The 13413-nt window shown below is 42.5% G+C and overlaps 1 long non-coding RNA gene across 1 annotated transcript in view; it reads left to right on the top strand.

The window, feature by feature from the left end:
* The window catches only part of LOC106732278 (uncharacterized), a 31312-nt gene extending 17899 nt beyond the window's left edge, over positions 1-13413 (top strand). The window contains exons 4-7 of the long non-coding RNA XR_016350290.1: positions 73-202; positions 2405-2571; positions 3681-3778; positions 11188-13413. This is a non-coding gene — a long non-coding RNA (uncharacterized LOC106732278). The remainder of the gene's footprint in view (positions 1-72; positions 203-2404; positions 2572-3680; positions 3779-11187) is intronic.

Genomic DNA, 13413 nt, shown 5'->3' with positions numbered 1-13413 from the left:
TTTTTTTTTTTTTTTTTTTTGGTCTTGTCTTTGTGACTCCTTATTTAATTAACAGTGCTTTCTTCTGACTAGATAAGGTTCAGCAACCTGATCTTTGATTCAGATCTTAGAAAAATGTCAATCCACTTTTCTGAGTCTTCAAAAGAAAACTTCCTTCAAAAGTAACGAAGAGAAAAGCCTTGGTATCCCTGATATCTCTAAGGTAAGAGAATCAAATAGGGGGAGAGAGCTCTTCTCTCAGGCCTGCTCCATGTCTCACAAAAAGCAGACAAACAGATGTATTTGTCCTTGTTAGTCACATTTACAATGGCAACTGGCTTTTCTTCCCCTCTTCTGTCTCATCCAAAAACTAAACCAGCCTATTTGAAAACTCTCTGGGCTGTCTTCAGCTAGATGAGTATTTTGACCATTTCAGGTTTTTCCCAATATTAGGTAAATATTGCTTTTACCTAATATTTTAGGCTGGTGCACAAGCAAGGAAGGCATTACATATACCTAGTTTAATTTCTGCTCCTCTTGTGTGTGTTGTCTATAAATTAGTGGGTGAGTCCCGGTAGGTTTTTTAAGAATCTTAAATGGAGTCCATTACATAGAACAAACCTCAAAGATCAGGTTTTAAAACAGGCATCAGCACTGACGACACCAGCCTCCACCAGTAGAAGGCACCAAGTGTTTGTGGTAGCAATCCCTGTCAGTCCATTTTTCCATATTTTATTGTATTTTAAACACACGTGCCACACCCACACAGCAAGAAATCTTCTCTCTTAACTAGAACAGGTTGAAAAGTGTTAAAGGAATTTCAGAAAATCTGAAAATATTATTTTGCTTATTTTAAAAAGTGATTTTTTTTCCTCTATAGATTTTTTTCATTTATTTTCTAGTTATCAGCCCTTTTTAATCTTCTGGTTTTTCTCCTCTGCTTTTTCCTCTTTAGCCCCATTCTTCTGGCTTTGATTTTGCCACTTTAAAAAGGGGTGAAGGAAGAATTACAAGCATTTCATTGCATCTGATGAAGTGGGCTACAGTCCATTAAAGCTTATGCCCACATAAATGTCTGAGGGGTAACCATGTTAATCTGTATCTTTAAAAACAACAAATGGTCCTGTGATGCCTTCGAGACTAACAAAAATATTAGATCTTGAGCTTTAGTGGGTAAAATCCAATTCATCAGATGAATTGGAGTAGAAAATACAGAATCCAAGGGGTGTGGGGGTGGGGGGGTGTGTGTGTGTGTGTGTGTGTGTGTGTGTGTGTGTGTATACCCGCAAAAAATTGTAGGACCCATGTTTATGAAGATAATTAAGTAGGGTGAATGTGTCCCATTCATAGCTATTGATGTGAAAATGTGAATATATTGATGGAAAAATTGGCTTTGTAGTGTGTTAATCAGTTAATATCTTCATTCCAGTCCAGGCTAACAATGCCAAACTTGTAAATGAATTCCAGTTCGGCCGTCTCCCTCTGTAATTGAGTGACAAATATAAGGTACCACAGGACTGCTTGTTTTTGCTGAAACAGACTAGCATGACTACCCCTCTGAAACTTGTCAAGCTTTTCATTGTTGGACTTAACTGAAAAATGGAAAATGTCCAAAACAAATGAAAAATATATTTAAACATATTATTTTTAATGGAAAACTTCAATTAGCTAATTTTAAATACTGCCTACCCTTGTTTAAGAATTCCTCCCTTCCTCTACTAACAGGAAACTTTTTTGCTGTTTAGTATTTTGATTTTCTGTTAGTGTTTATGATGTCTATTTCTGTTTGGAGCACCAGTATTAAGAGTCCAGAGGCAAATTAAAAAATTAACAGTAATTATGCTTGTGACACAAAATATAGACACCTGCAGGTACATTTTTTTTAAATGTACTGAGGTCATGATTTTCAAAGCCGTCTACAAAGGATTTAGATTTATCTTCTGTTTAAATTAAAGGAATATATATCTAAAAATCCCCTAGATTGTTTTGAAAAGCTCAGCCTGTGTGTCTGATCTATTTGAGACTGCTTAAACTGAAGTATTTTAAAGGTGAGAATTTTAATTGTATATAATATTGAACTAACTCTGCTCAGATTCAATAATAAAACTCCCACTGATTTTCAATAAGACAAGAATTATGTTAATGCTGAGCAAAGTTCATGCTGTTTGATCATTCTTTCCACTCCATGGTGGAACTAGACTTGTCCCTGTCACTTAGTTTTTAATCCTTTTCTAATCAAGTTCACTTTGATTCTTGGGCAGTTGGAAAATGCTGCAGTATTTGGGTTATAAGTGTTGCAGGAGAATAACTCTGTCCAAACAGCTTTTTTTTAACCTTCACAGGAACATTGTTGTTAATTTATCTTGTAAATCTTGCTTTTTACAAAAGCAAAAATTTGTGCGTACGCATGTGTGTTTACCTACAGAAGCAAAACTACATGAGGTAAATTCTGAATTATTCCGCAGCACCTCTAACGCTGCTCTGCCAATGTACCACACATGAGATTGAACAACCTTGGATTAACTCAACATATTCTGATGCAGTTACCAGGGAACTCCTTGACAGCTGATTGACCCTTTGATGAGGCAAAAGGTAATGAGGGAAGAAGTGTTGTTTTTAAATCTTTAAGAGGAAATTGTTTTTAAAGGAAAGTTTTATTGGTTGCTAGTTTTTGTCTGATGGTGCATGAGCTCTCTGTGTCCTATAGAGGCCTCAAGTCATGCATTGGTGTGATTTGTAAGTTGTTTTATTATTATTATTATTTTATTGATAGAAATGTAGCCGTGTTAGTCTGGTGTAGCTGAAACAAAATACAGGACTAACAAGATGGTTTATTAGATGATGGGCTTTTGTGGGCCAGACCCACTTCCTCAGATCAAATATTTGATCTGAGGAAGTGGGTCTAGCCCACGAAAGCTTGTCATCTAATAAACCATCTTGTTAGTCTTTAAAGTGCTACATAGTCCTGTATTTTATTATTTTATTGTATTTCTAGTGTTAGAATGAATCAGATATTAAGTAACGAGAGGAAGGAAGAAACTGGCAAAGGATGTGCTTTCTGAGCTTTCAAAGTTGACAATGTCCCTTTAAGTTCCATTTAGAATTCTGTTCTCCCCTTCCTCTGTTACTTACTTTCCATAGTGTTCCCCCATTTGAAACAGAGTAGAGACATCCATGCTTTGATAAGCCAGGGGTATTAGAAAAGGATTTATGAAATGGTATAAAAATGCATTGGATCACGTAGAGAGGCTCAAGCATATGGAAGCAATGATTCTACGCCCCAGTAGAACTGACGCTGGAAGAGATTTAAGCATGTCATGAGACGTCTTTTCTTCGTTGCTGAATTTGAGTGCACAGCAAATTCTGTTCCAGTTCTCCGGGCCCCATGTGCAGTCTGTGTGCATGTGCATGCTCACATTCTCTTTCACAGAATAAGGGGAACACAGATTTGTGTGTGAATGTATGCAAAAGAGAAATTAAATCTCTCTCTCTCTCTCTCGGCTGTGCTATAATTTTAGCTGGGAGAACAGCAGCTGCTCAGGTCTCTGGTAATACAGTCCTCACCTTGGGTAGGGTTTCTAAAGCATCTCTCTCAGGGGGTTACTTGTTTCCTATTTGGGTTCTTGTTGCTAGGCAATATATTTTACCCCCCAAACTTGAAATTTACAACTCTCATATTGTTCCTTTGCCATTTTTCCTAGCCTCACATCTGTAATGGGTTTTCCATCTGCCAGTTTTCCCAGGTCACCTCATCCATCCTCAACTCTGCAGAGGAAAAAGCAATAGAAGAAGCCTTGTGGTTTAGTATTTTTAATTTTATTTTCCTATTTTAGCTTCCAGCTGTAATTAATTCTCTTGCAACGCCATATCTGCCTGTTTAGGGTAAAGGAAAGGGGGAAGACGGAGGTAAAAAGTGAAGTCACTCTTCCTTTCCCAGTAAAAGGCAGAATCTGGTAGATGCCGGTTGAGAACAGTTGTAGCTTCTCAGGGGAGTCTCTCCCCCACTGCAAAACATTTCAAGTAAGAGCGAAGTGCTGCTGTTGCTCAACTGGCAGCGTTCCTGCAATTGGCCTGGAATTTTGTGGGTTTGGTTCCCACACCAGGACTCAGAGCATGTCTGCACTGCAATTAAACACCTGTGGCTGGTCTGCATCAGCTGACTTGGGCTCATGGGACTCAGGCTATGGGGCTGTGAAATTGTGGGGGTTGACATTCAGACTTGGGTTAGAGCCCAGGTCCTAAGACCCCTTAAGTGGGGGAGGGTCCCAGAGCATCTCCACCACATGGTTTCAGTCCCAAAGCCTGCAAGCCTAACTCAGCTGACACCAGTCAGCCATGGGTGTTTCATCACAATGTGGATATACCCATATGCACAGGTGACATTGCATCATGTTACTGGGAGATGCTGCAATGTTACTGTCATCCTGTTAGCTCCTAAAGGCAGGGACAGTCTACCGTTTGCACAGTGCCTAGCACAATAGCATCCTGATCTTGGTTGACCCTTAGATACTACCTTAACTAACACGATTATTAACAATAGTAGTTGCTACGGTTCATTTTTAAATACTAAAGAACATGGCCCCTGGTCCTAGTCACTGTTCCCTCTGTCATGGCCCAGAAGGTAGGGCACTGGACAGGGAGTTAAAATACCTGGGTGCTGTCCTCCCAGCTCTGCCACTGACCAGATGTGTATCCTTGTGCACATTACTTTGCCTGTTTCTGCCTCTATTTCCTCTCCCATACTTTGCTTGCCTTGCCAGTATAAACTGTAAGCTCCTTGTGGCAGGGACTTTCTAATACAGAGTAAGAGAAAGCGTGGCACAATGAGTTCTTAATCTTGTACCATAATACAAATAGTAATCCTCTAATGTCTAAGGATGTGTGTAAACTATGGATGGTTAAGTGCCTAGTGACTTCCTTCTATGAATACACGGATAGTGTCTGCACCATTGGCAACAAACTCTTTTGCTTTTTGAAGCATTTTGGGATGGCATTACTAGGAAAGACAAATTTTTTCTTTTATACTTTTAAAAAAAAAAGTAAACACTTAAACTCTCCTTTTACAATTACATAGCAAAGAAAAACTATGAATGTTATACTGAAGAATCCTCAAAAGTACATTTTCAAAAGATTTTGTTGGAGGGCAGGTTCTAGTATCCCTTCCTGCTGCATGCACACATCCAACCTGTTGGAATGGGGAGAGGCTTTCTCAGACAACGTAACCTGATTGGAATTGGAAGAAGCGTTTCTGAATTATTAATTGTAATAGTTCTTAGGAGCCCCACCTATGTACCAATACCCCACTAGGCAAGGCACTCCAGGCATAGTCACTGAAAGGAGAACCAGAACTAGTTTATATATATATCTGAAGCAATCGGTGGATACATCTGTATGTGTTTGTACATGTATCTGCTACAGCTAGTAGAGTGCAGCATGACTTTTTGTGCCGGCAGAGTCAGTAGCAATAATATCTATGGGTTGGATGCTACTGTCAGCATGAACAGCAATATTCAGCAACATCTTCAGCCTCTAGGTGGATTTAAGATCTGGGTCTATGCAGACCACATTGCAACAATCTACTCTTCAGGTGAGACAGGCATGGATCGTGTGGTGAGGTCCGCATCTGAGAGGAAAAAGCAGCAAGCTCTTGCATGGGAAAGAGAGCCATCTTGGCTGAGATTCCAACCAGATTCCTGAGCTGCAAATGTGAGTAGTAAATGTCAGAATTCTGAAGTCTTATTCATCCACCTGCACATTCACTAATGTGGTATATGCCATCGAGGGCCAGCAATGCCCTTCTGCTATGAATATTGGCCAAACCAGACAGTCTCTAAACCAAAGGATAAATGGACACACATCAGACATCAGGAATGGCAACACACATAGATAAACCTGTAGCGGAACACTTTATGCTCCTGGACGTTCAGTAATTGATTTGAAAGTGCTTCTACAAAGGAATTTGAAAAACTGGTTACAAAGGGAGACAGCTGAACTAGAGTTCCTTTGCAAATTCAGTACTATCAATTTAGTTAATGCACTGCAAAAACATTTTCTCCTTCAAGTGGTCCCCATGGGTGCTCCACTCTGGGCACTGGTGCATCCTCACACCGGCAACCGGAGACTTTTTCTAGCAGTTTCTACCATGCTGCACATGTGCCGCAGCGCCCCCTTGTGCTGTTGGAATCCATTAGGTGCGTGCATGGCGCGGCTCCTCAGTTCCTTCTCTACCGTCCTCGGCAGCAGACAGAGCCTTTTGATCTCTCAAATTTCTGTTAAAAAAATAGACAAGTACCCAGTTAATCCCTATAGTTTACCTCATTATCTAAGTTATTTCAGCTCCTTTTCTCCTTCCCAGTCAGTTTAAAAAAAAAAAAAAAAAATTTTTTCGTTGCAGCTTGCTGCTTTCCTCCTTCCCTTCCCTCCCCCCCCAAGCGCCTCCTGTCCGGTTCTCCTGGCTTTAAGAGGTGCGAGTCTCTATGCCCAGTTCTGATGGGCACTCTAAGTTCGTAAAGTGTCTGGGGGAGTCACATCAGACACAAGTGCCGCCACTTCTCTAAACTCACCACGAGAGCGCGTCGTGATCGAGCTAACAGACTCAAGACACTCCTTTACGAGAAGTCCCTTCTCCTGTCTTCAGAGGGCTCTCCCGCGGCTCCAAAACCGGCCTCATAGAGTAAGGGTGTGGATAAAGATCATTCCTCTACCCACTCCAGCCTCGCGGCATTAAAAACAGGCCTTTCTCCAACTCGCTCGCTACCCTCGGCACTGACTGCTGCACAGATCAGCCCTGAGGATAGACCCAGAACGTCTGGTATGGCACTAAGACACTGGCACCACACAAGAGAGCCCACTCGGAGCCAAAACAGAGATCAATGGCACCGCTGTCTACGATGCCAGATACACCTTCGGCACTGGCCACACTGGCGGGCCAGCACAGGCAGTGATCGGCACCAAAGCACCATACAAGACCGGCACGATATCTGCACCGAAGAAGCACAGACTAACCCATACTGCCCAGCAACGATGGAAGGATTAGACCAGTACCGATCGCCGGTGCGAAGTCATACATCAAAGGCACCGGGTTCATCCATACAGTCGGTGCGGTCCTGTAGGTCTTCCAGTGTTTCTCCCTCCCCCAGTGAGATCGGCACGGAATCAAGGAGCAGGTTTTCTTCTCAACGCTCCAGCCAGGCCCACAGACTGCCCTTTTGGCAACCTGGCACAGTACAATATGCATACCCTCCTCCTCCACCACCATGGTATGCACAGCAGTATGCCTACCCAACACCGCCATACACCACTCAATGGCAGCCATGGGAGCCACGTCCCAAGAAGAGCAATCAGCGTGCCCCTTCTACCATCCCTAGACCACCACCGGCCTCGCCTCCTATCACTGTTTCGGTGACTGAGCCAAACTCTCCAGCTCACTTGGAGATACAGGACTCTCTCCGAAGGAGAGGCGAGATCCCCCTTACACAATTCATCATCATCTCCCGATAAGACAGTCGCAGCCGAAGCCCCACCATCCAACCAGGAGAAAGTTCCAAGACCTTTTCAAAAGAGTGGCCTTGGCGCAGGAGCGAGACCTTTGGGCAGGGCTGGATTAAGACCTTTAGAGGCCCTAAGCACTGAAAAGATTATGGTGTTATATGAATTAAGTACATATAACTCAAGAATATATCAATAATAAAACATAAATTTATTGCAGTACATGACAGGATGGAAATAATGAGAGGAAATCAGATCTACATTAGTAGGACGCCCCCCGGTTTAGGTAGGTATAAATAATAAAAAGAGAACAGAAAAACGGGGGAAGAGTGTGTAGTAGAGTGTAAGGAAGCCTAACAAAGTTCTGATTTTTCCCATTATGACTACTTTGATGCTTTTTTTGAAATATCAAATTTAAAAAAAAAAAATCTTTTTTTTTTTTTTGGTGCCCCTTCTTTGCTGGTGCCCTAAGCACATGATTAGTCTGCCAATTGGGTAATCCAGCCTTGCCTTCAGGAGGTGCAAGTGAAGCAATACCAGCTTCTACGCACACTGCAACCTCCTACTACCTCCAGAATAGCACTCTCCATGGACGAAGCTATTATGGACTCTGCCGATAACATCTGGCAGACTCCTGCTCCCATTACCCAGACAAAAGGGCTGACTGCAAATATTTCATCGCTCCCAAAGACATGGACTTTCTTTTTACTCATCCCCCTCCAAACTCAGTAGTAGTTGATTCTGTTCTGCATAAGGGAAGACAACCTAACCTTAGAACCACTCCACAGGACAGAGACCACAAGAGAGTTGACATCATGGGCCACAAGGTCTACTCCTCCGCCACCTTGCTCCTCAGAGCAGCAAATTATACAGCGATGCTCACGAACTATGACCACGCCAATTATTCCAAACTGCAGGATCTGCTCCAACACCTCCCAGAACACAAGAGACCAACTCTACTCAACATGATGCAGGAGGGCCACACCATCTCTCGTACTGCCCTACAGTCTGCTATGGACGCGGCAGACACCGTGGCCCATATTACAGCATCTGCAGTTGTTCTATGAAGGATCTCCTGGCTTCAGGCATCAGGGGTTCTGAGGGATTTACAACAGAAGGTCGAGGATCTATCGTTCGATAAGACCAACCTATTCGCAGCCAAGACGGAGGAGGTGTTGCATTCCATGAAGAATTCCTATACCACCCTCAGGACTCTGGGAATGTACACTCCCCCCTTTAAGAGAATGAGGTACCAGACCTACCAGGGAGCCCTTTAGACAACAGACCAGATACGACTTCCATCAAAAGCAAAGACCACAGTGTCCTAGACCTCAACACCAACAGCACTCCTCCGCAACCCACCCACCTGCAAACAAACAGCAGGTTTGAAAAACAGGTTGAGAGCCAGAAATCCATTCCACCACCACCTGCAACCAGCCTTTCTCAATTCCATCACCCTCTCCAGACCTTTTTCCACCAATGGTCCCTCATCACATCAGACAAATGGGTCCTGGAACTGATTCAACACGGCTATGCTATGCTGTTTACTTCCCTGCCTCCTACCCACCCCATCCCTCTTCAGGGACCCATCTCATGAAACCCTTCCCCAACAGGAGGTTTCACACCTTCTACAACTGGGTGCCGTAGAACAAGTACCACCAGAATCCCAGAGTGGAGCACCCACGGGACACATCTCAAAGAACCGCCGTTACTGCACAAGGTGAGTAACTCTTTCTTCCCCTTTTTCTAAATATTCACCTCTCCAGACCAAATGCTATGAATGACCCACTTCTGCCCTGATTTGATTAGCTTCATTAACCATAAGCAACTTCTTCATTATATACACTGCTGCTTCTGTAAGTTCCATTCCAATTCATCTGATGAAGTGGGTTTTACCCATGAAAACTTATCCCTTAATAAATCTATTACTGTAAAGTGCTGTAGGACTCCTCATTGTTTTTGCAGACACAGACTTATATGGTTACCCCCTGAGAGTTTTCACCATATCTTCCAGTTGCTTTTCCTATTCTACCTGGGGTGTGTGTGTACACGTGTCCCATTTTCAGAAATCTGTTTTAATCACATTTAATGGCTGCTGACTTGGAAAAGGAGGGAAGTTTGTGGTGAAAGCAGCAGTTCTTTGCAGAAATCAGGCAAAAGGTTAAGAATTGTTTGGGGGAGAATTAGTCTGAATAGAGTTTGCCTGATTCCCGCATAAGACGGAATTGCATGAAATAACACTGACACCCTGTGGACAGTTAGGGAGAGGGATTCCTCAAGTCACGTTGACAATTGTCCGCTCTCTTGATTATGTGTTTTGGCTTGATATATTACTGATGGATTTCTTCATCTCTTTTGGGTAGAATGAGTTACTTTATAGAATGTACAAAAAAAAATATTGCAATTCAATACAAATTAATCTTGTATGCAAAAAATTCAGTACAAATATTGGCTATATAAATACCTAAAAGTGTAAGCTGGAGAAGAGTCCACTTATAAGAAAGACAGTTCTTAATCAACATTTCAAAGTATGCCTCTTTCTGTGCTATGGCATGTCACCCTGATGTACATTGTCCTTTCTGTCCCTGTAATAGGTATTTGTGACCCAGTCCTGATATCTTTTGTTTGACCTCTGTGGTAACTGGAGATAATAGATCAGTTTTTATTCACAAGTTTTGATTGTGAGCAGTGTTCCCCGTAAGCTGGGCACATGGGCAGCCACCCAGAAGAGAGTCAAATGCCCCTCCACCCGCTGATTAGCAGAGAATACACAGCATGTCTACCGGTGGTGCACATCCGCATATGCGTTGGTGCATGTAAGATTTATTCTGCACAGAGATGGAAAAAAATTAGAGGAAATATTGATCGTGACACCAGCAAATTCTGAGTTTTTAGCTATTGAACGCTTTGTGGACATTATTTAGAAGTTATTAGCTGCATTTGTACTTCTTGACCCAAAACTTCCATTGTCCACATCTACTCAGCATAGTGTATAACTTCTACACAAAACATATGGGTTTAAGACCAGAAATTGCTATGAGACAATCAAAAAAAGAGGGAAAAATGTGTTTTGGGGATGTTTGAGCTATTTTAAGGAGAAATCTATCACATTTTTTGGTCACAGCTGGCAAACAGTAGAATGGAGTGCTAGTTGTGGCTAGAGCAGAAAACGTCCTCGTCGGCAGTGCGTGACAAGAGTAGGCACACGTCCTCCCAAAAGCCACATGCTAAATCCTGATGGTATAAAAAATAAGAGCGCGGTCAGCCTAACAACCATGCAGGTCCTAAGTACTGAGAGTGTAAAAAAAAAAAAAAAAATAAAGGATGTTTTAGTGGCACCGCTGCTGTCTTTCAACTGCTCTGCCTTATTAGGCTGCTAGGAATCATTTAGTTAAGATTGTTGTCTACTTCGCTCCACACCATTGTGGGTTTTGGTATGGATTTGGTCCCTTTTGTTCAGCTTTTCTCTGCACTATTGTGGGAACTGTTTGGAACTCCCCACCTCCACCTCATTTGGTGGTTCCTTTTCAGTCTGGTGGTCAGATTAAGATTTATTTTTCCTTTCTCCTTCCTCAGGGTCCATGTGACAGTCCAGAGACCACTTCAAGCTTTGCACATCATGCATACTTCAGTTGCTGCTGATCATGTCTGGTCCCTCAGACACCTGGGGACCAGGTACGGGGCTTTGTTGTTCACGCAGAGCATTGTTTTCACCCTTAGGATTCAGAAGTGAAGTGGAAGACTGCCTGAAATTTAATCCAATGGAGAAAGCTTTTAGGGCCCATTTGAAATGAAGCCTGGAGAATTTTGATGTTGAGGGAGATGTCAGCCAACTGAGTTCTGAAGATTCTCCATATGCCCAAGCAAGCTGTTTTCCTGGTTCTGCCATCTCAGGCTTTGGAGTGGGGATTTCACTGAAGGACATTAGCCTCATTACAGCAGAGTCTGAGTCACTCTGATGAGGTTGATCAAATGATCAGTGCCGAGAGAGACTGAGCCTGCTTACCCTTCCGGCCCAATAGGTGCAATTATCACCTAGGTAATATTTGACCAGCCTGGCTGTTTTTATGGATTTGCCAGTTGCCAGAAAAATAATTTAACAAACCATTTTTATGTTTGTTTGCATGATTACCACAATACGCTGTGATATCTAATGTTAAGCATTTTTGTCCAGCTAAAGATGCTTTTGTGTTCCCACTTCTACAGTTTTAAGCAATAACCAATCAAAACTGTTGAACATACCACAGCTGTCTGCTCGCCACTACGCCTTGTGACTGATCAGAGGAATCACATAGGTGTTGAACTGTCAAAATTGAACTTTGTGTCAGATGCAACCTCAGCTTTTTCTTTCTGAAATTCTATGATGTTGCCATTTGAAAATCAGAAATTGAAGACTATGGCAAAGTCAATTGGCAAAGGCAAAATCAAGAAATAGACTCAATGGATTATCTTTAGGTATTTATTTCCAAAAGGTTCACATTCAAGCATATAATTAAAATAAAGAATCAATGCCATTGGCAAAAAAAATAAAAAATCTCAATGAAGATAGACAGAAGCAAAGCAGCTTGGAGAAATACAGCCAAGCTAGGAAAATTATTTTATCGATCTTAAATCTGTGTTATCTCTTTAGATCAATTGTTCTCAACCTATTTACTATTGTGGGCCACTTATGCAGCCCTCTCTATATTGTATGAGGGCCACATTGACTGACTGTGTGTGTGTGGTCAATTACCTGTATGCCCCTGAGGATGTGTGCTGTGGGCTGATTGGGCTGTAAGTTGAGAACCACTGCTCTAGATAATAAGTGACTTCTGAAGTTGGGGGATTTAAGGAGTTGCCTTGCAGCTGTGGGTCAGACTTGTGGCAGGCTTGCTACTCTGTGTGTGTCTGGAGGGCCGAGGGTGCCAGGTTTTTCATGCATCAAAGATGGTAACTCTAGGAGAAGATTTAGTATGCTCCCACATTCTATCTTTAGAGCAATGACTCCTTGGCCCCTACATGTCCATGTGGGCCTTTCATTCCTCTCGGCAAAAGCCTGGGGTGGTTCGAAGAAGGAATAGCATTTCTTTCACAGCCATGATCTCCTTTACATGGGAATGGGCTTTCGGACTTTCTGACCCAAGATCAAGCAGTTTTTCATCTTCCCTGCAAGTCTGAGCTCGACAGTCTGGAATGGTAGCACACTGAACAGGATGCTTCCCTAGGAGAATAAAAGATTCTTTTGGGCGTAAGAAACTTTAAATCCAGCATTTCAAAATGAAAACACAGTCTGTAGTGGTCCATTGGAAACGTCATGCTTCTTATCAGTTGCCCATAGCCGACAGACCGCAGCTCCTTGTACCAGACTCACCCACTCTCAGACTGTTACAAGCCAAACCTTTTCTTGCTCTTCCTTTCCTGCCAATGCAGTTTCCTGCCAAAGCTCGCAAAACTACTTTATAGCATTTAAAATAGCAACTCTACACTAAATTCTGGGCCATAGGTTCTTGGGGAGGTTTTCTTAACATGTGGCATACATTTGTTTTTGTCCTGTTTAGTCTAGAAACTTTTTGGTACTATCCTACCTTTGCTTGAACATTCGCTGCTAGTTAAGTCCCCTAGATACACAATGGCTGGAAACGCCTTGGACGATGAAAGGAAATGTCCCTTGTACTTGAAACTTTTCTCCGGAAAACACCCATGTCCAGTGGTAGCCCAAGTTCATTTGTTAGGTGCTAGGGATTTTTTTTCCTCCTTCAAAATTGTGGGTATCTAATAGAGCTAATACTTTCTCTTGTTTATCATAGCTACTGACTTTTTAGTTGACTGTTCTGGCTCACCGACAGTGACTAGCACACCATCATACTCATCCAGGAACCCACTCCTGCAATCAACCCCACTGCCAACTAAGGATGCTAAAGACTAGTCGACCAGCTCTTAAGCATTTACTTATTGGATACTCTGTTG

The sequence above is a fragment of the Pelodiscus sinensis genome, chromosome 9 (assembly GCF_052426305.1).
Source record: "Pelodiscus sinensis isolate ZL-2025 chromosome 9, ASM5242630v1, whole genome shotgun sequence".
NCBI classification, from domain to species: Eukaryota; Metazoa; Chordata; order Testudines; family Trionychidae; genus Pelodiscus; species Pelodiscus sinensis.
Note: the sequence above shows the minus strand (reverse complement) of the source record. Positions and strands in the feature narration are given on the sequence as shown.